Genomic DNA, 24,599 nt, shown 5'->3' with positions numbered 1-24,599 from the left:
GCTCTCTTGGTATCTGTCCCCAGAATGTTTGACTACCCTGCCCACGGCTTGTCCGTGAGTAGTGACTAGCATCACAGGAACACAGAAGGGATGAGCACAGACCCTGAAACGAGCGTCACTGATGACGCTTCGTTTCAGGGAGGGGACATGGATTGTGACAGTGACCACAGCCACTGCCCCCTGCTCTGTTGACGCTTTGAGTACCCCAGCATGCACTGGGATTCTTAAACGAAGCGTCATCACACAGGAAAAAGGGAAAAAATAGAATATTAGTTACATAGTGTATATTAGAAAATAGCTTATTTTACGGCACTAAATAGACAGGGATTTTGAAAGAAATTTAGTTTGACTTCGGACCACCCCATTAATATAATTTTTATTCACATAAAATAATTATTTAACTTCATTTCTACAAGTATTCTATATGTTTCTACTGAATTTTATTGTACAATTTTATATTGCATATCTTAATACACATTGAATAAATCAAGAGTTTCACCTGTGAAACAAAACATTTTGTTCTCAATAATTCCTGTATTGGTAAATTGATATTACCTTTGACTAATGAATGAGACAATGTTAGGCGTCGGGCATTTGTTGGATCTAAAATGGGTTCAGAGCCATCTGAGGATTCTGTGGTCTTCCTTTCAGGTCCAGCTGGGGCTGATGTTGCACAGCATTTCCTTCAGTCCCAACGCCTAGCTAGTGCACAAGATACTCTGGTTGTATCTTGGGTGTTTGTGCCTAGCACTATGAAGTATAGGTTGCGGAGGGAGTCGGGGCTCCGGCAGCCGAAGTCCGAGATGCGCCGCACTGAGCATGTCCGTGATATGGCAGACCGTGATTGGTGGTTCAGGAACCAGCTGATCCGGTGACCTGGCACCGCCTGATTGGTCACGGGTGTCGTCACCAATGGTGCGACAGTGGGGCAGGGCTTAATCTTTAAAAGGCCCGCCCACAAACATGGCGGCGCGCTCAGATCATTTGAGCTGGTTGTTTGTGGTGTGCACGCTTTACTCTTGAGCTCCTCGAAGAGCTATAGCTTTATGCAGGCAGGTAGCTTAGGCTGACAGCTCAGCTCTGACCAGGGGGTTCGCCTTACACCCCGAGCCGTCTGCAGACGCCGTTCTCCCAGTACCGCCTGTGAGCCATATAGAGCGGGTCTGCTCAGTCCGGCAGCACGCCGGCTGAGTGCACGAATACCCGGCGGGCATCACACCCGCACACTAGCGCCAACTCCTATAGCGTAGTGCCTGTATCGAAGACAGGGTTACTGCTTCTTCTCCGGTCACACGTCTCCCTGCGGTTCTTGGAGATTGTGTGAACCGCTTTAGCGCCATTTCCCATAGCATAGCGCCTGTATCGAAGACAGAGCTACTGCTTCTCCCCGGTCACACGTCTCCCTGCGGTTCTTGGAGATAGTGTGAACCGTTAGTCTCCTCCCGTGTGCTGTAACACGGAGAGGTTAGGCAGTTTGTAGGTGCGTCGCCGGATGCTCTTCTTCCGTGCACCTATCGGAGAAAGAGTGTACCGCTATACCCGGTCCCATGTGAAGTTAACACGGAAGGGTTACATTTAAGTTGTCTCCTTCCTTTCCACCCGGAAAGTGTTCGGCAGCAGTCCACCAGGCTGCATTGCGGACCCCGGGGTCGGTTGCGTTCCATTAAATTAAAGTTGTCTGCAACCGCCCTCCTAACAGACAATCCTTCTTCTGTGTCATCCAAATAAAGTCATCCTTTATGAAAAACAAGCAGCAATGACCCACATTTGCGTACATGTGATGTCCAGGCTGTCACGAGACTGCTGTCATAGAGAAGAGTACTGATTAATGTGAACAGCAATTGTTCCCATTCAGCAAAAAAGTTTACTTGGTAGCTTTCCATAAAACCAGTAAAAATAAAGAAAAAGATTATTATGCATTATTGTGCGTCATCATGTTTCAATGTAGAAAGAGTCTATTGAGCAAGTGCGTGACAGTAACTTTTTCTCAAGGTGTTACAAGTTGGGATTCTATTGATTTCTTTAAACATTGTTATATTGTCAAAAAACATAATACCTCTGTGAACCCTTCAGAATTTTTCATATTTCTGCATAAATTTGACCTAAAACTACATCAGATTTTCACATAAGTCCTAAAAGTAAATAAAATAAATGAGTCAAAGATATTAGACTATCATTTTGTTTGAGGGAAATGATCCAGAATCACGTCTGAGTTGCAAAAGTATGTGAACCTTTAGGATTTGCAGATAATTTGATAGTGAAATTAGAGTATTGAGTTTTCCATCAATGGGATGACAATCAGATGCCAGTGGGCGACCAGGGATCTATCAAATTCTGATCTTCACAACACATTTTTGGAAGTGTACCATTCACACTTAAAGGAAAACTGAGGTCTTCAGAAGAAGAGTTGTTGATGCTTATCAGACTGGAAAAGGTTGCAAAGCCACCTTTGACTGTGAAGTGGTGGAGGAAATTCCAGATTCCCTCCCCAGGAGTGGTCGACCAGCAAGGATCATTCAAAAGAGCAAGCGTATAATAGTCCACAAAGTCACAAAGGAACACAAGGTCTATGCAACTAAAGGCATCTTTAACATTAGCTACATGACAGGATTGCAGGCGAAAGCCACTTTCCATATAGAACATTGCTGCACATCTGCAGTTTGCTAAAAAATCACCTGGACAAGCCAGATGCTAAATTATAAATGTGTCCATAGCTGTAAAAAATAGCTGGAGAGTGAGATAATTAGAAATTATTCTGGCAATTATCAGCCTTCATTCAAACAATACAGAAAGGATGTGCTGAAAAATATCAATTTAAGCCACGAAGGTTATCTAGATTACAAGGAAAACAATATGGCTACATATAGCAGCAACATCAAAGTTGTAGCTGATTTCTTCATTTAAATATCATAAGTAGGGATGAGGGAACCCGAACGGGTACAGAACCCCGAACACGCACTGTTTACCGCTTCCTGTTCGGGTTCCCCAGTCTGATAAAGCTTGCTGAAAGGCTGAAGCACAATCAACACTCTTTTAGACTGTAGCCATCACAGCCATGCCAAGTATTGGCATTTGGTGAGCCACTGACAAAAAGAAACCCCCCACAAGTGAGCCTATTTTGAAAACTAGACCCCTCAAGGTATTCTAGATGTGAGAACAAAAAATATTTTTTTTTCGACTAAAATACTGTTTTAGTACCAAATTTATAATTTACACAAGCGGTAATAGGAGAGAATGTTCCCCATAATTTGTTATGCAGTTTTTACGAACACAGTGATACCCCATATGTGGTTGTACACTACTATTTGAGCACACAATATACCTAAATACAGTGGGTACGGAAAGTATTCAGACCCCTTTAAATTTTTCACTCTTTGTTTCATTGCAGCCATTTGGTAAATTGTAAAAAGTTCATTTTTTTTCTCATTACAGTACACTCTGCACCCCATCTTGACTGAAAAAAACAGAAATGTAGAAATTTTTGCAAATTTATTAAAAAGGAAAAAGAAATATCACATGGTCATAAGTATTCAGACCCTTTGCTCAGTATTGAGTAGAAGCACCCTTTTGAGCTAGTACAGCCATGAGTCTGCTTGGGAATGATGCAACAAGTTTTTCACACCTGGATTTGGGGATCCTCTGCCATTCTTCCTTGCAGATCCACTCCAGTTCCGTCAGGTTGTATGGTGAACGTTGGTGGACAGCCATTTTCACATCTCTCCAGAGATGCTCAATTGGGTTTAGGTCAGGGCTCTGGCTGGGCCAGTCAAGAATGGTCACAGAGTTGTTCTGAAGCCACTCCTTTGTTATTTTAGCTGTGTGCTTAGGGTCATTGTCTTGCTGGAAGGTGAACCTTCGGCCAAGTCTGAGGTCCAGAGCACTCTGGAAGAGGTTTTCATCCAGGACATCTCTGTTTCTTTCAATTGCAACCAGTCATCCTGTCCCTGCAGCTGAAAAATAACCCCATAGCATGATGATGCCACCACCATGTTTCACTGTTGGGATTGTATTGGGCAGGTGATGAGCAGTGCCTGGTTTTCTCCACACATACCGCTTAGAATTATCACCAAAAAGTTCTATCTTTGTCTCATCAGACCAGAGAATCTTATTTCTCATAGTCTGGGAGTTCTTCATGTGTTTTTGAGCAAACTTTATGCAGGCTTTTCATATGTCTTGCACTGAGGAGAGGCTTCTGTCGGGCCACTCTACCTTAAAGGCCTGACTGGTGGAGGGCTGCAGTGATAGTTGACTTTGTAGAACTTTCTCCCATCTCCCTATTGCAGCTCTGGAGCTCAGCCACAGTGATCTTGGGGTTCTTCTTTACCTCTCTCACCAAGGCTGTTTTCCCACGATTGCTCAGTTTGCCTGGACAGCCAGGTCTAGGAAGACTTCTGGTGGTCCCAAACTTCTTCCATTTAAGGATTATGGAGGCCACTGTGCTCTTAGGAACCATGAGTAATGAAGAAATTCTTTTATAACCTTGGCCAGATCTGTGTCTTGCCACAATTCTGTCTCTGAGCTCCTTGGGCAGTTCCTTTGAGCGCATGATTCTCATTTGGTCTGACATGCCTTGTGAGCTGTGAGGTCTTACATAGATAGGTGTGTGCCTTTCCAAATCAAGTCTTATCTGTTTAATTAAACACAGCTGGACTCCAATGAAGGAGTAGAACTATCTCAAGGAGGATCACAAGGAAATGGACAACATGTGACTTAAATATGAATGTCTGAGCAAAGGGTCTGAATACTTATGACCATGTGATATTTCAGTTTTTCCTTTTTAATAAATTTGCAAAAATTTCTACATTTCTGTTTTTTCAGTCAAGATGGGGTGCAGAGTGTACTTTAATGAGAAAAAAAATGAACTTTTTAGAATTTACCAAATGGCTGCAATGAAACAAAGAGTGAAAAATTTAAAGGGGTCTGAATACTTTCCGTACCCACTGTAGACATTATACACACTATATATACAACACACACAGTATATATACACATACAGTATATAGACGTTATATACATTATTTATACAGAACAGACAGTATATACAGTACGCACAGTATATACATTATATGTACAGACACAGAATATAGAGCAAACAGAATATACAGCACATACATTATATACACACATTATATACATTATATGTACAGACATATGATATACAGCACACACAGTGCATACAGTATAGACATTATATACAATACACAGTATATACAGTACACACACAGTATATATATATATATACTGTGACAGAGTCACTGGTATGATATATGAGGGGAGGTACAGTACAGACCAAATGTTTGGACACACCTTCTCATTTAAAGATTTTTCTGTATTTTCATGACTATGAAAATTGTACATTCACACTGAAGGCATCAAAACTATGAATTAACACATGTGGAATTATATACTTAACAAAAAAGTGTGAAACAACTGAAAATATGTCTTATATTCTAGGTTCTTCGAAGTAGCCACCTTTTGCTTTGATGATTGCTTTGCACACTCTTGGCATTCTCTTGATGAGCTTCAAATGAGAAGGTGTGTCCAAACTTTTGGTCTGTACTGTATGTGTCACGCAAGTTGCTAGCCTGTGTGAACTGAAACCAATAAACTTTCTGCCAGCATGTTATAAGCTGGGGGTTAACTCTTTTACAGGGTGTGGTTTTATGGGAATGATGTAGAGATGGGAGGTAAGTCATTCCCCAAACCTCCACCTCAGGGTGTGGCTGATCAACGTTTAAATGTTCAGTCCTGTTTTTTTTTTCTCTGTTGTGAGTTTGGAGTGGCAAAGACTCCAGACTGGAAGGCCACAGCTCAGAGAGTAGCTGAAAGCTGGGACTACAACCTGTGTGGGCAAACCCCACATTGCTATGGACTTTGCTATCGTTCATCTTTTGTTTTTGTTGTTTTCCCAGTAACGCTGTGTTTATTTTTGCTGGAGCTGCAGGGCTTTATGCCACATAATAAAGCCTGCAGAGAAAACACGGTTCCTGAGTCTACTACCGGAAGCGGCCGAGTGAGGCATCTTACCACAATACACATTATATACATTATATCTACAGCACACATAGTATATACAGCACACGCAGTATATACAGCACATACATTATATAGACACATTGTATACATTATACAGTATATACAGCACACACAGTATATAAACACATTATATGTACAGCACACACAGTTTCTACAGCTCATGCAGTATATAGACATATTATATGCATTATACAGTTGAAACCAGAAGTTTACATACACTATATCAATGATTTATATGAAGGAATTGAGGGTAAACTGATTAAATTCGCTGATGACACAAAGCTAGGAGGGATAGCTAATACTAGAGAAGAGAGAGAGAGGATTCAAAAAGACCTAAATAAACTGGAGCAGTGGGCAGCAACTAAAAGAATGGTTTTTAACAGGGAAAATGCAAAGTACTACATCTTGGGAATAAAAATGAAAAAAGCATATACAGAATGGGAGGTATAGAGCTAAGCAACAGTACATGTGAAAAAAACTTAGGTATACTAATAGATTATAGACTGAACATGAGTCAACAGTGTGATGCAGCAGCAAAAAAGGCAAATACAATTCTGGGATGCATTAACAGAAGCATACAGTCCAGATCACGTGAAATCATTATCGCACTTTACTCCTCTTTGGTCAGACCTCATCTGGAATACTGTGTTCAGTTTTGGGCACCACATTTTAAAAAAGACATTGACAAACTGGAGCAAGTTCAGAGAAGAGCGACCAGAATGGTGACCGGTCTGCAAACCATGTCCTATGAGGAACGGTTACAGGATTTGAGAATGTTTAGCTTGCAAAAAAGAAGACTGAGAGGAGACTTAATAGCTGTCTACAAATAACTCAAGGGCTGTCACATTGTAGAAGGATCATCTTTATTCTCATTTGCACAAGGAAAGACTAGAAGCAATGGGATGAAACTGAATGGGAGGAGACACAGATTAGATATTAGAAAAAACTTTTTGACAGTTAGGGTGATCAATGAGTGGAACAGGCGGCCACGAGAGGTGGTGAGTTCCCCTTAAATGGACGTCTTCAAACAGAGGCTGGACAGACATCTGTCTGAGATGATTTAGTGAATCCTGCTTTGAGCAGAGGGTTGGACCAGATGACCCAGGAGGTCCCTTCCAACTCTACCATTCTATGATTCTATGATTCTATGATATAAAAAGACACATATGCATGTTTTTTCTCAATATCTGACATAAAATCAGAATAAACATTTCCTGTTTTAGGTCAGTTAGGATTACCATAATTTTTAATATTTGCCAAATGGCAGAATAATGAGAGAGAGAGAATGTTTTAAGGCATTTGTATTATTTATTATTTTAATACACCCTGTATTAGACCTAAAGGAGGGTCTTATAAACATTCTGTTCAGGTTGTCATGTAGTGGTTCTCCTGGACTCAAAGGTTATGCACTAAGTGCAAAGCCAGACAAAAATTACAAGCAGGGTCATCTATAGACCCTTGAAGGCACCAACTGTAGTGTCTCATTCAAATATTGAGGATAAAGTATAGTTGTGGTACTCCTACACTCATAAAGGCTTTCGACACAGAGCAAAGCCAGACAAAAATTATAAGCAGGGTCATTCATAGACCTTTGAAGGCAACAACTGGAGGGCCTCATTCAAATATTGAAGATAAAAAACACTTTATGTGCTGCTGTCATCTGGTGGTGTGGAAAAGTCGGGGCTAATCCAGTCTTTGTTCATTTTTATCAGAGTGAACCTGTCAGAATTTTCTGTTGACAAATGAAAGTGCCTGTCTGTTATGACCTCCTTCTCCCGATGGCATTAAAAACCCACTAAGACAAGATGCTAGCGGCAGTGCAGCACAACACCCCCAACCCCACCAAGAGGGACAGCTCATGCCAGGTGTCCAGCTCTGAAACCAAATAGTTGAAGGTCGCAGAAGAATTAGGGAGTACGCTGGTTTTGTCAGCCAGGTATTGCTTGACCATCTTTCTAAACTTTTCCCTCCTTGTCAAAAATACCCAGTCATCAGGGCCTGGACTCTGGGAGGGTGTCATTAAATTAGCCCAGACCTTTGACAATGTACCCCTGGCATATATCTCCCTCGCCTCTCCTCCTTGGTCGGGCAAGGAAACTTGACCCCTGCCACTAGTGTTGTCTAATGGGAGTTTTTTCAACATATTTTACACAATGGCCTTCTGGTATAGCACCATTTTAGATGGCCTCTCCACCTAAGGAAGGAGAGATGTAAGGTTCTCTTTGTAGCGTGGGTTTAGCAGGGTGAACAACCAGTGCTCTTTTTTGGCCAAGATGACATAAAGATGTACATAAAGTCTGCCATATGTGCCAAGCTCGCTTACAGCTAACACTTCACTGTCTCCACTATGATGATGACTCTCTATCTCCTCCTCCTCCTCTTTTCCTCCTTATTCCCCTCCTCGGCCCATCCACGTAGGAGAGACGGGAGGAAGCTTGTGTGGGTACCAGCCTTTGTTGCAGCCAGCTTCTGTTCCTCCTCTTTCTCAGCCTCCTCCTCATCATTGTTACCCAATCGGCACTGAGCAGATGAGATGAGGCTGGGCTGGGTAGTATCTCCCTGTCTTATGTCTTCCTCCATCTCCACCTGGTTCTAATGCATAGCTTCATGTTTAATTGTGAGCAGCGACTGTTTAAGTAGGCACAGAAGTGGGATTGTTGCGCTGATTATGGCGTCATCGCCGCTCACCATTTTTGTGGAGTCCTCAAAGTCTTGGAGAATGGAACAAATGTCAGACATCCATGACTACTCTTCAGTTGTTATGTGCAAAGGCTGACCAGCATACCGACGGGCGTGTTGGAGCTGGTATTTAACAACTGGCCTCTGCTGCTTACAAAGCCTTGCCACCATGTGCAGTGTGGATTTCTAGCGCGTGGTCACATCGCACACCAGTCGGTGAGCTGACTGGCACTTGCATGCGCTGCTGCATCACTGCCAGAGCAGTGGCAGCTGTAGCTGACTTACGGAAATGGGCACTTAAACGGCATATCTTGTCAAGTAGCTCTGACAAATCTGGATAGGTTTTCAGAAACCGCTGAACCACTAAGTTGAGCAAGTGGGCCAAGCATGGTACGTGTGTGAGCTTGCCAAGCTTCTCAGCCGCGACCAGGTTACAGCCATTATCACACTCGACCATGCCTGGTTGGAGATTCAACGGCAAAAACCACAGATCTGTCTGGTCTGTTATTCCTTTCAACAACTCTGTGGTGGTGTGCTGTTTGCCTCCTAAACAAATTATCTTCAGTAGAGCCAGTTGCCGCTTTGCTGAGGCAGTGGTCCAGAGATCCAAATCCGGTTGATGTGGACAACGTGTTCTGAGATGACAAATTGTAGATTGAGGTTGAGGAGGCGCAGTAAGGGGTGCAAGAACTGGTGTAGGAGGTGGAGGAAACCCTGATAGAAGTAGGGACAGCAATCCTCAGCGTCGGTAGCACATGTGCTGTGCTACATCCACAAGGTTCACCAAGTGTGCCATCAGAGAAATGTAGCGACCCTGGCCACAAGCGCTTGTCCACGTGTTGATCGTTATCTGGATCATCCCAGTAACTGCTTTGGTAAGGGCATCGGGAGAAGTAGTGGCGGCTGGGGACCAAATACCGAGGGACAGCTGCCGCCTTGAATTGTCGGAAATCCTCCATGTCCACAAGCCTAAACGGCAACATTTGCATGACAAGCAGGCTAGAATTGTGCCCGTTAAGCATTTGGGCCTTTGGATGGGTAGCTGGGAACTTTTTTTTGTGCCAAAGCTTGGGTAGGGACATCTGAACACTGTGCTGGGACAAGGATTTGGAAGTGCCAGATGATGGTACCTCAGAATATGCAGGGACAGGTGCAGGGCGAGAGGCATCTGCGCCAGTGTCATGGACAGGGAATTAGCAAGCACATAGCACAGGGGAAGAGGTAGTGGTGTCACCAGCTGGCACCAATTGTAGATCAAGGTGTTCGGCCCACCGAATCGGGTGCTTAGATGACATGTGCCTGATCATGCTGGTGATGGTTAAGCTCTTAGTGATCAGGCCCCTGCTGATCTTGGAATGGCACAGGTTGCAAATTACCATTTTTTTAATAAAAGTCCCAGACTGGGGAAAACTTAACTCTTTGATGGAGAAATTCACAAGTGTCAGTGCTCTGCGGAACAGTTGCCCGCTGTCTCCCTCTGGTCACCTCACTGCCTCTTCCTGCTTGTGTCTCGCCCCAGGGGGATATATGGGGGGTTACTCGGTACCCGGGCCTTTACCTTCTTGGGATGTCACGGCGGTCGGCTCCCGGGCCCGTCCTCTGGGTCACTCTTTAAAAGGGGTTTTAGTGTTTTTTGTTAACAGTTTGTCTCGTGACGCCACATGTGGTTTCTGGTAATAGTTACCAGCGCTGCTGCAGACCTCCGGGGGTGATGGGATGGCAGCTGGGATGTTTCTGCTCCCCACAGGCGGAGCGGGCCCCCGGGGTAGAGTTGATAGATGGGATGCAGGGCATTGTGGCGTAGAAGGGACGATGGCGCGGCGGCAATAACCGACAGAGACAGTGAGTGCAGTCATCCGATTTTACTCACAGTTCTTTTTAGATTCCACAGGTACACTGCACAGGTTACCGCTTCCCGCGTCGCGCTGCTTTCACCAAGCAGGGGTTCAGAAGTCCCTCCGGCAATTCGAGAGTACTTATCGGGACCCCCTTTCTATATGTTCCTTTCCTCAGCCGACTTTCCGTGCTGGGTCTCTCCCTCCTGCCCTGTGCCTCACAAACTGAGCCCCAAGATGGCGTCCTCGGATCCTTCAGGGACACCTGGAGTTCCCTGGTCCTACAAGGCTACCTTTCTTGGCTGCTAGAATGAGAGTATTGCAACTGCACCATAAAAGTCAGAAGCCTCCGGTTTCCTAGCTGAGGCTTGAAGCAACACGACTAGCCCAGGGACCGGTTCCCTTCTTGCGGCCTGGTCCCTCTGACACTCGACAGATTAGAGCGTACGGGTGGCTTCCTGCTCCTTCCGTACCCCTGGGACCCCTTCAGTTATCGGAGCCTTCCTCCTCTGCTCCCCTCCTCTTCTCTCCTCCGCTGGGCCTCATTTACTAGGCCCACTCTGAAGCAGAGCTCCTGAAGAGCACCTGCTCCTGTTACTAGACACAGACCTCCACTTACTACTACTCCTCTTTTTACTATCTAAGATGGATCCCCTATTTATACTCCTAACCAATGCTCCCCTAAACTCCTTCCTCCACCCACACCCACTACTTGCTCCCCCTCACTCTGGTTCCCCCCTACTCCAGCCAGGCACAGGGCTCAGCAGAACACAGTGCATCTTGCCCCTCCTGCTGGCCTGGAGCAGTGTAGTGTTGGATGCAGGTGTTGGGGTCCCGGGCTGTACCCTTTCCTTACCAGTGAGGCACCACCAGTTGTAGTACCTCTGTGGCGACTGAACCCGCAGGGGCGCCACACTTGTTTCGGTGCTGCTGATCCCTCCCCCTCAGCTCTGATGGCCTCGATATGCATGCCAGCTTCCCAGGTTGGTTCGGTGAGTTTGTTATTCACCGCCTCGTCTTTCACAGTTGCACCCTGGTCCTCCTGACTTGGTGACTTAACAACAACCTGACTTATCAGCAACTGCGTCTCATCATCATCTACCTCCCTTAGACAAAATTTGCTGTTACCCACCGTCTTCTTGTGACCGTGGCTGCTCTAAGTTTTGTGCATCCCTAAACAGCTCTTGGAACATGCAGGGTGAGAGGCCACAATCAAGAAATGGTGTTGTAAAGAGCTCCTCAAAGTGTTCTAGTGTGGGATCACTGGTCTGCTGGGACTCAACATGGTGAGAGGAGGGAGGACCAGGGTGAGGATTAAGTGATCCAGACTGTTGGCTGGTGAGACTGGACAGTGTGGAAGACTGGGTGGTGCTTACAAGCATTCTGGAAGCATTATTTGCTATCCAACCGACCTCCTGTTCGCACTGGTCTGGCTTCAGAAGTGGTGTCCCATGCCTCCCTACAAAGTGGGACAGGAAGTTATGTGTCGTGGATGGGCATGCTTCTTGTGCTCCAGCAACAGGTGCAGTTGCACATGCTCCATGTCCTCGGTGTCTACATTCACCATCATCAGCACTTCCACTTCTCTGTCCCTTACCGCACGTCTTACGCATTTTCTAATTGCTAGGTCTCTGAAAACCAAGTTTCCTTGATTAATTGAAAGTAATTTTTTTTTATAATAAAAAAAATGGTCACCTACAGCAGGAAAAGCGTTTTTTATAGTTTAAACCACCATAATTTAACACAAAGCAGGTTAAACTGTATGGATGACAATACAGTAAATTTTTTCAAACCACCATAATTTAACACAAAGTATGAAACACTAAACTATATGCATATGACACAGTCAAATTTTTCACCCCCAAAAAATGTGGTCACCTGCAGCAGCTATATATTTAGAAATGGACTGCAAATCCCTGACTAGAGGCCACATTCAGCCACTCTCCCTGCTCTAGCAGCTGTCCCTAGGCTAAATGCAGGATATATCGCATAGAATAGAAATGGCAAAGCTCAAGGTTAGCCCTTAAAAATACTTTTGGTATGGTGGTTCAGCAACAGTATCACCACTAGAGGACTCCTGAAACTGTGCACACAGGCCTGGACAACCACTCTCTCCCTCTAATAACAACTGTCCCTGAGCGTTGCAATGGTGTCCGTGTGCTGAGCATGGTGGCGCCGGTCCTATTATAACTAAAGATAAGGTAATGCAGTCAACCACAGTAATGTCACTACCAGGATGGTTACAGCATTACAATAACTAGCAGGCAATCCCCGAATGTTTATTAGCTGTGTATCAGGTGCCAATCGGGCTAGGATTCAAGCTTCAAATCCGAGCACTGCCTAATGCCGAGCACATCCGACCACCCAGATACTCGAGTGATATCCGAGTATCACCAAGCACGTTCACTCATCATTAGTGAATACTGTACATATGCATATGCCAATTATAAATTATATTGATCTCATAAATTTAATTTATGCCTATATTTTTCTCACTTCACCAACTTAGACTATTTAGTGCTGATGCATTAAACACAAATTGAATTATAAAAATATTTAAACACAGATGTAACAAAATAGGTAAAAAGTCAAGGGGGTGAATACTTTCACAAGCCATTGTGTAGAAGCTGTATAAGCAGCTTATAGTGCGTGATTTTGTTGATACACACTATATACACACATATTACATACACATTATTTGTTACACTATAAAGGAATGTGCACACGGCACATTTTTTGCTGTGAAAAACAAAGAATTTTACTGTCCCATCAAAGTGAATGAGATCTTAAATCTCGAGCACGCGTTGCTTATGTTTTCCTTGCAGATCTGAAACAGTCTCAATTCTGCAGCATGTCAATTCTTTCAGCATCCTGACAGAGTTCACTAGATAAAACATACCTTTTTGCTAAATTTAGAAAAATGTTTAATTTTTAAATATGTATTATATTACATGTCTGGGAGAACCCCTTTAAAGCCAAAATTAGTTGTGTCCATAAGAGGTTAGAAGACCATTTCATGTATACTGCATTGGTGGTAGGTGATTGCTGGATATGAGGTCTCGGAATGTTGTGACTGATGTATAAGCAACTGCCGAGCGGAACTTCCCTGAGGGTTACACGTAGTGGAGTGTGAGTAGACTTATATTAGCTCCTGATTTATGTCCTATCATATCCCTGGTGTCCCTGACGCTCGCTCTTCTTTTCCCTCATTCTCTAATAATATCTAAACTTTTATTTTGCAAATGAGCAAAATGTTTCATCAATCCAACCGGCCATCTTTCTTTGTATCCACTATCCATACATGCAAACAATACAGTGCAATGTATAGATTAGGCATAATTAAAAATACATAATAACTGCCATAAATCTTTATTTTTTACCAGTTACTTAATATTTAGAGGATGTAAGGGGTAAAGTTTTTCCTTGTAGAGGGTGCCAAGTTGGTGTAGGGAGGCTTATAGGCCAAGTAATGCTCCTCTGGGAACTTTAATATTCAAGTTGCCTGTCCAGAGGAAGAGAAGAGGAGCTCCAGTGCCACCTATTGGCGGTAGGTTTGCACTGATAAGAAGCAAAAAGCCCAAAACACTTGTCTGTAAATGGAGCTTCTAGTTTGGCTTCCTATCCTAAGTCATGTGCCAAGGCTCATTATAGGGTCGATATTGACTTTTAGGATTGCTACCTCCAATGGGTGGTACTAGAGTTCCTGTCAAATTCCTCTGTGAAGAGGCTATTTGCTTGATATTTAGATAATTACATTGATATCTCTGATATAATTTTTTGGCTAAAGGTAAACAATCTAAGAGGGTTGTACAATATATGAAAAATTCTTTGAAAAATAGCGCCACATCTGTCTGTTGGTTGTGTCCGGTATTACAGTTCAGCTCTATTCACTTCTATGAAGCCGAGTTACAATGCCAAACACAAGCCGCGGACAGGTGTGGCGCTGTTTTTGGAAGAAAGCAGTTATGTTTTTCTAATCTTGCACGGTAACATTTTTCCTTATGGAGAGTGACACACCAGCTCTAGCACGTCAAGGTAAGGAGGCTTATTCGCCATGCAATGCTCCTCTGGGAAATTTAATATGCAAATTGCCTCTTTAGAGAAAAAGAGGACTTGTACTCTATAGCGCCACCTATTGGAAGAAGCAATCCTACAAGTCACAATCAACCCTTTAACGAGTCGTGCAATATGACTTAGGATAAAAGCCAAATCAGAATCTCAATTTGCAGACACGGTGTTTCGGGCTGTTGGCCCTCGTCAGTGCAAAGTATGAGAACTGATTTGGCTAGGTGAGAGGCTCTGGACTGATGCATGGCAAATAAGCCTCCTTACCTTGACGTGCCAGAGCTGGTTTGTCACTCTCCATAGGGAGAAATGTTACCCCTTAGACCTCAGTCCAGAGTCTCTGGAGCCTCACTGTATTACCTGTATATCGACACTATATACAGAGTTCCTGTGTATAATGTTACTGGTGATCACTGTATTACCTGTACACTTACATTATACAATGTATACTATGTACAGAGCTCCCGTGTATAATGGCACTTATGGTAATATTAGTATTGTGTTTTTTTATTAATGATCAGTATTGTAGTATTCGGTCACTATGTGGTGGTAATATGTGGTCCAGTCATGGTGTGACGGTTTTTGTCCCTTGTATGTGGTATTATTTGGTCACTATGTGGTGGTAAAATGTGGTCTGGTCATGGTGTGGCAGTTTTTGTTCCTTGTATGTGCTATTATTCGGTCACTATTTGGTGGTAATATGTGGTCTGGTCATGGTGTGGCGGTTTTTGTCCCTTCTATGTGGTATTATTCAGTCACTGTGGTGGTAATATCTGGTCCGGTCATGGTATGGTGGTATTTGATCCTTGTATGTGATATTATTGGTCATTTTAAAAAATGTATATGACACATTTCCTTAAAGAAAAATACACTGCTCAAAAAAATAAAGGGAACACTCAAATAACACATCCTAGATCTGAATGAATGAAATATTCTCATTGAATACTTTGTTCTGTACAAAGTTGAATGTGCTGACAAAATCACACAAAAATCATCAATGGAAATCAAATTTATTAACCAATGGAGGCCAGGATTTGGAGTCACCCCCAAAATTAAAGTGGAAAAGCACTACAGGCTAATCCAACTTTGATGTAATGTCCTTAAAACGAGTCAAAATGAGGCTCAGTATTGTGTGTGGCCTCCACGTGCCTGTATGACCTCCCTACAACGCCTGGGCATGCTCCTGATGAGGTTGCGGATGGTCTCCTGTGGGATCTCCTCCCAGACATGGACTAAAGCATCCGCCAACTCCTGGACAGTCTGTGGTGCAACGTGACGTTGGTGGATGGAGCGAGACATGATGTCCCAGATGTGCTCAATCGGATTCAGGTCTGGGGAACGAGCGGGCCAGTCCATAGCTTCAATGCCTTCATCTTGCAGGAACTGCTGACACACTCCAGCCACATGAGGTCTGGCATTGTCCTTGCATTAGGAGGAACCCAGGGCCAACCGCACCAGCATATGGTCTCACAAGGGGTCTGAGGATCTCATCTCGGTACCTAAGGGCAGGCTACCTCTGATGAGCACATGGAGGGCAGTGTGGCCCTCCAAAGAAATGCCACTTCACACCATTACTGACCCACTTACTCTGTCACGTCTGTCACATGTGCTCAGTGTGAACCTGCTTTCATCTGTGAAGAGCACAGGGCGCCAGTGGCGACTTTGCCAATCCTGGTGTTCTGTGGCCAAGCGTCCTGCATGGTGTTGGGCTGTGAGCACAACCCTAATCTGTGGACATCGGGCCCTCATACCACCCTCAAGGAGTCGGTTTCTAACCGTTTGTGAGGACACTTGCACATTTGTGGCCGGCTGGAGGTTATTTTGCAGGGGTCTGGCAGTGCTCCTCCTGTTCCTCCTTGCACAAAGGCGGAGGTAGCGGTCTTGCTGGTGGGTTGTTGCCCTCCTATGGCCCCCTCCATGTCTCCTGGTGTACTGGCCTGTCTCCTGGTAGCCCCTCCAGCCTCTGGATACTATGCTGACAGACACAGCAAACCTTCTTGCCACAGCTTGCATTGATGTGCCATCCTGGATGAGCTGCACTATCTGAGCAACTTCTGTGGGTTGTAGAGTCCGTCTCATGCTATCAACATTCAAAAGTGACCAAAACATCAGCCAGAAAGCATTGGTACTGAGATGTGATCTGTGGTCCCCACCTTCAGAACCACTCCTTTATTGAGTGGGTCTTGATAATTACCAATAATTTCCATCTATTATCTATTCCATTTGCACATCAGCATGTGAAATTGATTGTCAATCAGTGTTGCTTCCTAAGTGGACAGTTTGATTTCACAGAAGTTTGATTCACTTGGAGTTATATTCTGTTGTTTAAGTGTTCCCTTTATTTTTTTGAGCAGTGTATATAAAAGTATACTTAAAAAGAGTATTGGATATTTTAAGAAATGTTTAATAGGTTAGAGTAGAGTAGGATCCGGCCTGAAGAGTCTACTTTATCGTGGTGGCGACTTTAAAAATCTTTTGTCCAAAACAAAAGCTGATGGCTATGTATGTGATCTGGGGTTCACTGGGAACTGTTAATGTGTGATTAGTGAGGACGTGGTGCAGAAATGGAGTTTTTCCAAGAGTGCGCGGTGTGACTGTGGAAGGTTCGTGGGATGGAGGTGGAGCCTGGATGGAGCCTCAAGGGGGCCCAAAAATGTTGCCAGTATGGGGCCCTGAAATTCCTGGTTGTGGCCCTGCATGTGAGTAAGGAGAATGGCAGATGACTCTGAATAACTGCCGAGCCTAAAGCCACAATCACACGTTCAGTATTTGGTCAGTATTTTATATCAGTATTTGTAAGCCAAAATCAGGAGTGGGTGATAAATACAGAAGTGGTGACATGTTTATATTATACTTTTTCTCTGATTGTTACAAACGTTCGTATAATACAGGTATTGGAAAAAAAGGTACCGGTGTCATCAGTGTTTTGGATCAGTGTGTTATTCGTGTGATATCCATGTGACATCCATTTTTTCCGGTATGGAAAAGAAAAATCAATTCCAAAGCTTCTCCTATACTTTTCAATGTTAAACTCGCACATTACAAGTATGGCACACTGATGACACACAGATGCCATCTGTGTGCTGGACATGTTTAACACGGACCCATAGACTTGTATAAATATTACTGCTGTAATAATCCTGAATTTTTTTGAAAGCAGTAAAAATTATACTCCATTTATAGTGTGGCAGTTGTGGTTCAAAACATATCCACACTTGGTCGCTGACCAATAGCATCACTATGCCGCCACTGCATAAAAACTTGGTCATCAGACATGATCAAATATTGCTGCGGTAATAATCCTGAAATTTTAAAATGGGCAATGCACGTGGTAAGGAACGGGGAAGTGGAAGTGATGCTAATGGTGCACGCAGAGGCCAAGGCCATGGGCAAGTTGAAACTGTGCCTGTTGAGGAAGCACAACAAGCACCCACATCATGTCGACCTACCTTCCTGTCCCACACTCTAGGGGGCAGCGGAACACCACTCTTGAAGCCAGAGCAGTGTGAAAAGGTTGTTGGCTGGATAACAGATAATGCTGTTTTCCACATGGTCCAGTCTCATTAGCCATGAGTCTGGACCACATATACCTCACCCTGATCCTCCTTCCTCCCACCATGCCGAGTGTCCGGAGACAAGTGATCCCACACTTGGACACTCCAAAGAGCTGTTCACATTTCCATTTATAGATTCTGGCCTCTCGCTGTGTCCACTTCAAGCAGGGCATGAGGAGATTGCATGCAGTGATGTCAAAATATTGCATGGAAGAAGCAGTGGGGTGGCCACAGACACAAGACAGGCTACTGTTCCCCAAAACACCAATACCAGGGAAGTTGCCAGTCCAACTGTTAGGTCTTTCCGAGTCTGGTTCTTTTTTAAAGGCTGTCCAGTTAACTCAAAAAAAGCCATTTACATCCATTCCAGCATCAGCAGGGGCAGCAAAACTACTAGCCTGACCCCCACCAGAATGCTCAGGCACTACAGCAAAGCACCCGACTAGTTGGGCCGAACGCTAGGGAGCACAGATGGTGTCTGCGGCTAACACCACTGCCTGTTCTGCTGTTGTGCGTGCACACCAATCTCCTGCACATGACACAGGCGAAGATGCCTCCCACCCAGCACCTGTCGTTGCACACCACCGTCAGTAATCACATCCACGTCCCAGCGCAGCGTTCAATTGTCCCCACCCCAGTCCTTGGAACGCAAGTGCAAATACGCAGCCACCCACCTACAGGCCACAATACTAAACTGCCACATTTCCAGACAGCTTGCACTGGAAAGGTTTCCTTTTAGGCTTGTGGAGACGGAAGCTTTCTGCAACCTCATGGTGGCGGCCGTCCATCAGTACTCGGTCCCCAGCCATGGTTATTTCTCCCGGTGTGCCGTCCCCGCCTTACACAAGCACATGTCCCAGAACATTACCCATTCTCTCACCAATGCAGTTACCTAACCACGGACATGTGGACAAGTGCTTGTGGCCAGGAACGGTACATTTCACTGACGGCACACAGGGCGATTATTGTGGAAGCCGGGACCCAGTCGGACCCTGGGACAGAACACGCCCTACTGATGCCGAGAATTGCAGACCCTGGTTCAATCAGGGTTGCTCCCACATTCTACAGCTCCTGCACCTCTTCTTCCTCCTCCTCTTCAGCCTCCATGTCTGAAATGACTGCATCAGTCGCAAGCTGAAAGCACTGCAGCACTGCCTCGGCCAAGCGGCAACAAGTTCTGCTGAAGCTAATCTGCTTAGGTGACAAACTACACACTCCTGCAGAGTTGTTGAAAGCTGTAACAGAGCAGGCAGATCTGTGACTCTCACCGCTGTACCTACAGCCAGGCATGGTTGTGAGTGACAATGTCCGGAACCTGATGGAGCTTGGCATCGTCGCACATGTACCATGACTGGCCCATGTGCTCAACTTAGTGGTTCAGCGGTTTATCAAAAGCTACCCAGATCTGTCTGAGCTGCTTGTGAGCTCAACTTATTGGTTCAGCTGTTTCTCAAAACCTACCCAGATCTATCTGAGCTGCTTGTGAAAGTATGCCGCGTGAGTACCCATTTCCGAAATTCAGCTACAGCTTCTGCCACCCTGGCAGTGCTTCAGCAGCATTTGCAGCTTCCAGCTCACCAACTGGTGTGCGATGTCACCACGTGTTGGGACCCAACGTTACATATGTTGGGAAGAATTTGTGAGCAGCAGAGGGCAGTTTTAAAGTACCAGCTTCAACAAGCCCATCGGTATTCTGGTCAGCCTCCGCACATAAGAGCTGATGAGTGTGCATGGATGTCGGACATCTGTGCCATTCTCCAAAACTTTGAGTACTCAATCAAGATGGTGAGCGGCGATGATGCCATACTTAGCATCACCATCCCACTTCTCTGTCTACTGAAACGATCGCTGCTCACAATTAAAGAGGAGGCATTGCCGGCAGAGCAAGATGAGATGGAGCAAAGAACTATACAGGGTGATGCTACACAGCCCAGCCTCATCTCATCTCATTGCAGATTCGGTGATAATGAGGAGGAACAGGAGTTGGTTTTCTGCGCTACAGAAGGTACTATCCACACCACATTCATACTGTCTGTTCAACATGGATGGCCTGAAGAGGGGGAGGACGAAGAGGAAGACCAGGAGGAGAGCATGGACAGTGGTCCTCTTGGTGGGGACAGGGAAGTCTTGGCTGTTGGCAGTCTGGCACACATAGCTGAGTTTATGTTCCTCTGCCTTTCTTGTGACCCTCGCATTGTATGCATTTTGGACAACAGTAATTACTGGCTGGTCACACTTCTAGACCCACGCTACAAAGAGAACTTTCTATCTCACCTTCCCGTGTCGGAGAGGTTTAATAAAATGTTGCAGTACCAGAAGGCCCTTGTTGAAGAATTATTTAAAAAATTTCCATCTGAAAACAATGGCGGCAGAGGTCACAGTTCCTTGGACAACCAAGGAGTACAGGCGACAGACACAAATACGACGCAGCAGAGGCAGGGGAACACTGTCAAAGATGTGGGACAGTTTTATCAGACCCTCCCTCCGCCCAGTCCCTGATGTGTGGTGTACTATGACAAGGAGGGAAAAGTCTTGGAAGATGCTGAAGGTATACCTTGCTGACCGTACCAGCGTCCTCCGTGATTCCTCTGTGCCTTACAACTATTGGTTATCCAAGCTGAACACGTGGCATGGACTGTCTCTCTACGCCTTGGAGGTCCTGGCCTGCGCTGCCGCTAGCGTTTTGTCAGAGCAGGTTTTTAGTGCTGCCGAGGTATTATGACTGCTAGGCGCATCCGCCTGTCAACTGAAAATGCTGACAGGCTGATTCTTATCAAAATGAACAAGGGCTGGATTGGGCCAGACTTCTCAACACTATCGGATGATAACAGCAGAACACAAATCCAGTGGTTTTTTTGGATGGTCTATTCCCATGCACCCCTTCACACCCAGGCATGGGTATACTGTCACGGGTGTGTCAGGTGTAATAGACAGTCACTCTAGATCTGGCTGTAGAAGGTCACTGCGTATGGCATTACAGATGCCTTCTTAATCCTTCTTCCTTTTGGACCCAGGAGCGACCTCCCTCCTGCTGCTAATTGACACACCCTAGTCTGGGAGTTAAAAACACTCAATTTGCTCCAGAGAATCACTGGTGATACTTCTATGTAACTTTGTGCAGGCTTGTAGCACTAGCAGTCGGCTAGCTTCTTCTCTGGTACCCTTGGAGGACAGTTGGCGTTAATCCTCTGGTGTCTGCTCAAGCTAAGTTTATCCCCTCTGTTTGTCTACCTTGTTGTTTTTAGTTTGTAGTGGGGCCTGACCAGTGCTCACCCCTCCCCCTCCCTATCTAGGGCCAAGCTCTAGGGACATCCAGAGCTTAGGGTCCTGCTTGGCAATAGGTGTTGAACCTATATAGGGATGGTAGGGTAGGCAGGGTGATATTAAATATGCCTAAGGGCCTCCACTCTCCCTTTTCCTAGTGTTTGGTCTTCCTCCCCCTCTTCCCTTTGTGTTGTACTTAGTCTTTCCCAACCCTTGTGTGACATATATGCTTCAGGATTTCGTCCATTTTATGTCGCCCTCCTTCTTTTTCTTCTCCTCATCCTCCACCACCATATCACCAGGGTGACCATCATGCAACACCCACATAATTTTTTTAAGGGTGTTTATGATGCCGTAGGAAATATTTTTTATAGGCCTACATCTAACATTCTATAAAATATATATACCGTATTTTTTGGACTATAAGATGCACTTTTTCCCCAAAAAATTTTGGGAGGAAAAGGGGGTGCGTGTTATAGTCTGAATGTACCCATTATAATTATAGTGCTCACCGTTTTGTGGTGTGGAAGTGGAGGCGGCAGCAGAGGCGGCGATGGAGCGGGGTTAAATAGCAAGGAGCGGCGGCAGCAGCATGTCTGTCGGCACTGCCAGGAATTCACTACGGCCGCTCTAGACAGGAGGAAGTGGACAGTTTCCCGTCCAGATTGCTCACTGCAGTGACATTACAAAGAGGCAGGGCGTCACTGCAGCACGTTATCTGAACGGGAGACCGACCACTTCCCCCAGTCTAGCGTGGCCATAGTGAATTGATGACAGCGCTGCAGATCTCAGGCCGCTTCATGTACTGTGACCCCGCTCCCTGCCTATCATGGGTCCAGAACAAGAGAGGCAAGCATTATAATGTTTAAGTGAAATCAAGCACATGGCATTAAACACTGTACCACTCCTGTGGCGAACTATAACTCCCAGCATGCCATAAGAGCTGAAGGACATGCTGGGAGTTAAAGTTCTCCTCAGGGCAACCACATGACATAAATGTGTGGTGAACTATAACTGCCAGCAAGCCATAAGAGCTGAAGGACATGCTGAGAGTTATAGTTCTCCTCAGGGCAACCACATAACATATATGTGGCGTGAACTATAACTCCTAGCATGCCATAAGAGCTGCAGGACATGCTGGGAGTTATAGTTCTCCTCGGGGCAACCACATGGCATAAATGGTACTTATGGGATCTTAAAGAGGACATACCATACGTGGCTGAAGTCATACAGCCAGTACCTAATGCATGCTACCTGTGGATCGGGCAGCATGTGTCAGGTACTGGCTGTATGACTTCAGCCACGGATGTTTTTTCTGCGTTTCATGGAAAAACATATGGTACGGTACTTTAAAAGCCACAGGGACCGAGCCGCACTGGAGACTAGTCGGACAGATGGGTCCCCAGTAGCTTCTCCCCATCTGCTCCCACTGAATGACAGTTTTCTTCCTGCGTGCATGTACAGAAAGAGACCAGTCGGTCATTGATGGCAGGAGAGGAGAAGCCAAAGTACGGTATGTTTTCCTCTGCCACAGCATTTCAGATACATACCGTATCTCCTTTAGGGCTCGCTCTCACTTGCGATAAAAAATCGGATTGCATTCGGACCAATTTAATCCTATGATGGTGTGCTCAGTGGCTTTTTTATTTTCCAGCTCCGATTGGCTTGCGATCGGGCTGGAAAAAAATTGCAGCATGCTGCGATTGCATGCTGGATTCGGATCGCACGCACCCATATAAGCCTATGGGTGCGTGTGAAACATCACACTTCACTCGGATAACATCCGAGTGTAGTACAATTCCCGCCGATGGCAGCAGCAGAGGAGATGAGGAAATTGATTTCTCCATCCCCTCCGCAGCTGTGCTGCGATCCTCTTTGTGTGAGAGGATTGGAGCAGAGAGCACTGACATTCAGCTCCCGCTAGCAGCAGAGCAGGAGCCGAATATCACTAGCTTACAGTATTTCATCCAATACTCTTGCATTGGATGCCATACGCTAGTGGGACTCCGGCCTTAGGTTGTACTTCCAGTGTCTGATACATGCTGCCTGTGGATCAGGCAGAATGAATCAGCTGTCACATTCCCTTGTTCAGCGCTGATTACGGTACTTCCGCATTGGGAGGTGAGAGGTGTTGAGCACATCACGTCTACAGATACCTGACAGGACAGATGCATGATTGGTAGCTATCATAAGTACACATAAACGAATAATTAGCTCATTTCTAGTATAATATTCTATTCAAAAGAATAATGAGGATATATTAATTCTCATATCTCATTATAATAAGTCAAAAAAACAATTCATATATTATCAAAGTTAGAAAGTTTATTACATCAAAAATACCAAATTACACAGTCAATAGACAAAGCCCTTTTATAAAATTTGCCCCTAAAAAAAGACCCATTAAAAAGACTACGGCAGTGTGGTTCTAGATGAAAATATTGTTTGGCACCATGATTATATTATCAATATTGAACAGCATTACATTTCATACATTCTTAGAACATAGTTGACATATATTATGAATTTCATACATATACAGCTTTACAACAATAGCTGTTTATAACCATTTGTGGTTACGAGGCAGTGTGGTTCATTACAAGATGGCACATGGTCTGTATGTTCACCATTGATTTATGTAACTATGGGGGTGACAGCAATTCCTCCTTCTTGGGCTAACTAGAGTATCTCTGGGTGGTTTTTATATTTATGTATTTGCAACTAATGGTCTTTGAACCCATTGAGATAATAACTGTAATATAGATTTAAATTATATGAGACATACATCATCAGTCCTCAATATTTATCTCAGAATCATGCATTGTAATTACAATTATTGTTATAAACAGCTATTGTTGTAAAGCTGTATATGTATGAAATTCATAATATATGTCAACTATGTTCTAAGAATGTATGAAATTTAATGCCGTTCAATTTTGATAATATAATCATGGTGCCAAACAATATTTTCATCTAGAACCACACTGCCGTAGTCTTTTTAATGGGTCTTTTTTTAGGGGCAAATTTTATAAAAGGGCTTTGTCTATTGACTGTAATTTGTTATTTTTGATAGCTATCATGCAGGTGTCTTGGCAGGCTTGCTGGTAGGGTATCAGCACCACTCACTTCCCAATCTGGAAGCAAACGGTGCCAGAAAAACCTTTTA

Source organism: Phyllobates terribilis, unplaced genomic scaffold (genome assembly GCF_046119375.1).
Source record: "Phyllobates terribilis strain yellow unplaced genomic scaffold, ASM4611937v1 Scaffold_5__5_contigs__length_657084704, whole genome shotgun sequence".
NCBI lineage: Eukaryota > Metazoa > Chordata > Amphibia > Anura > Dendrobatidae > Phyllobates > Phyllobates terribilis.
Note: the sequence above shows the minus strand (reverse complement) of the source record.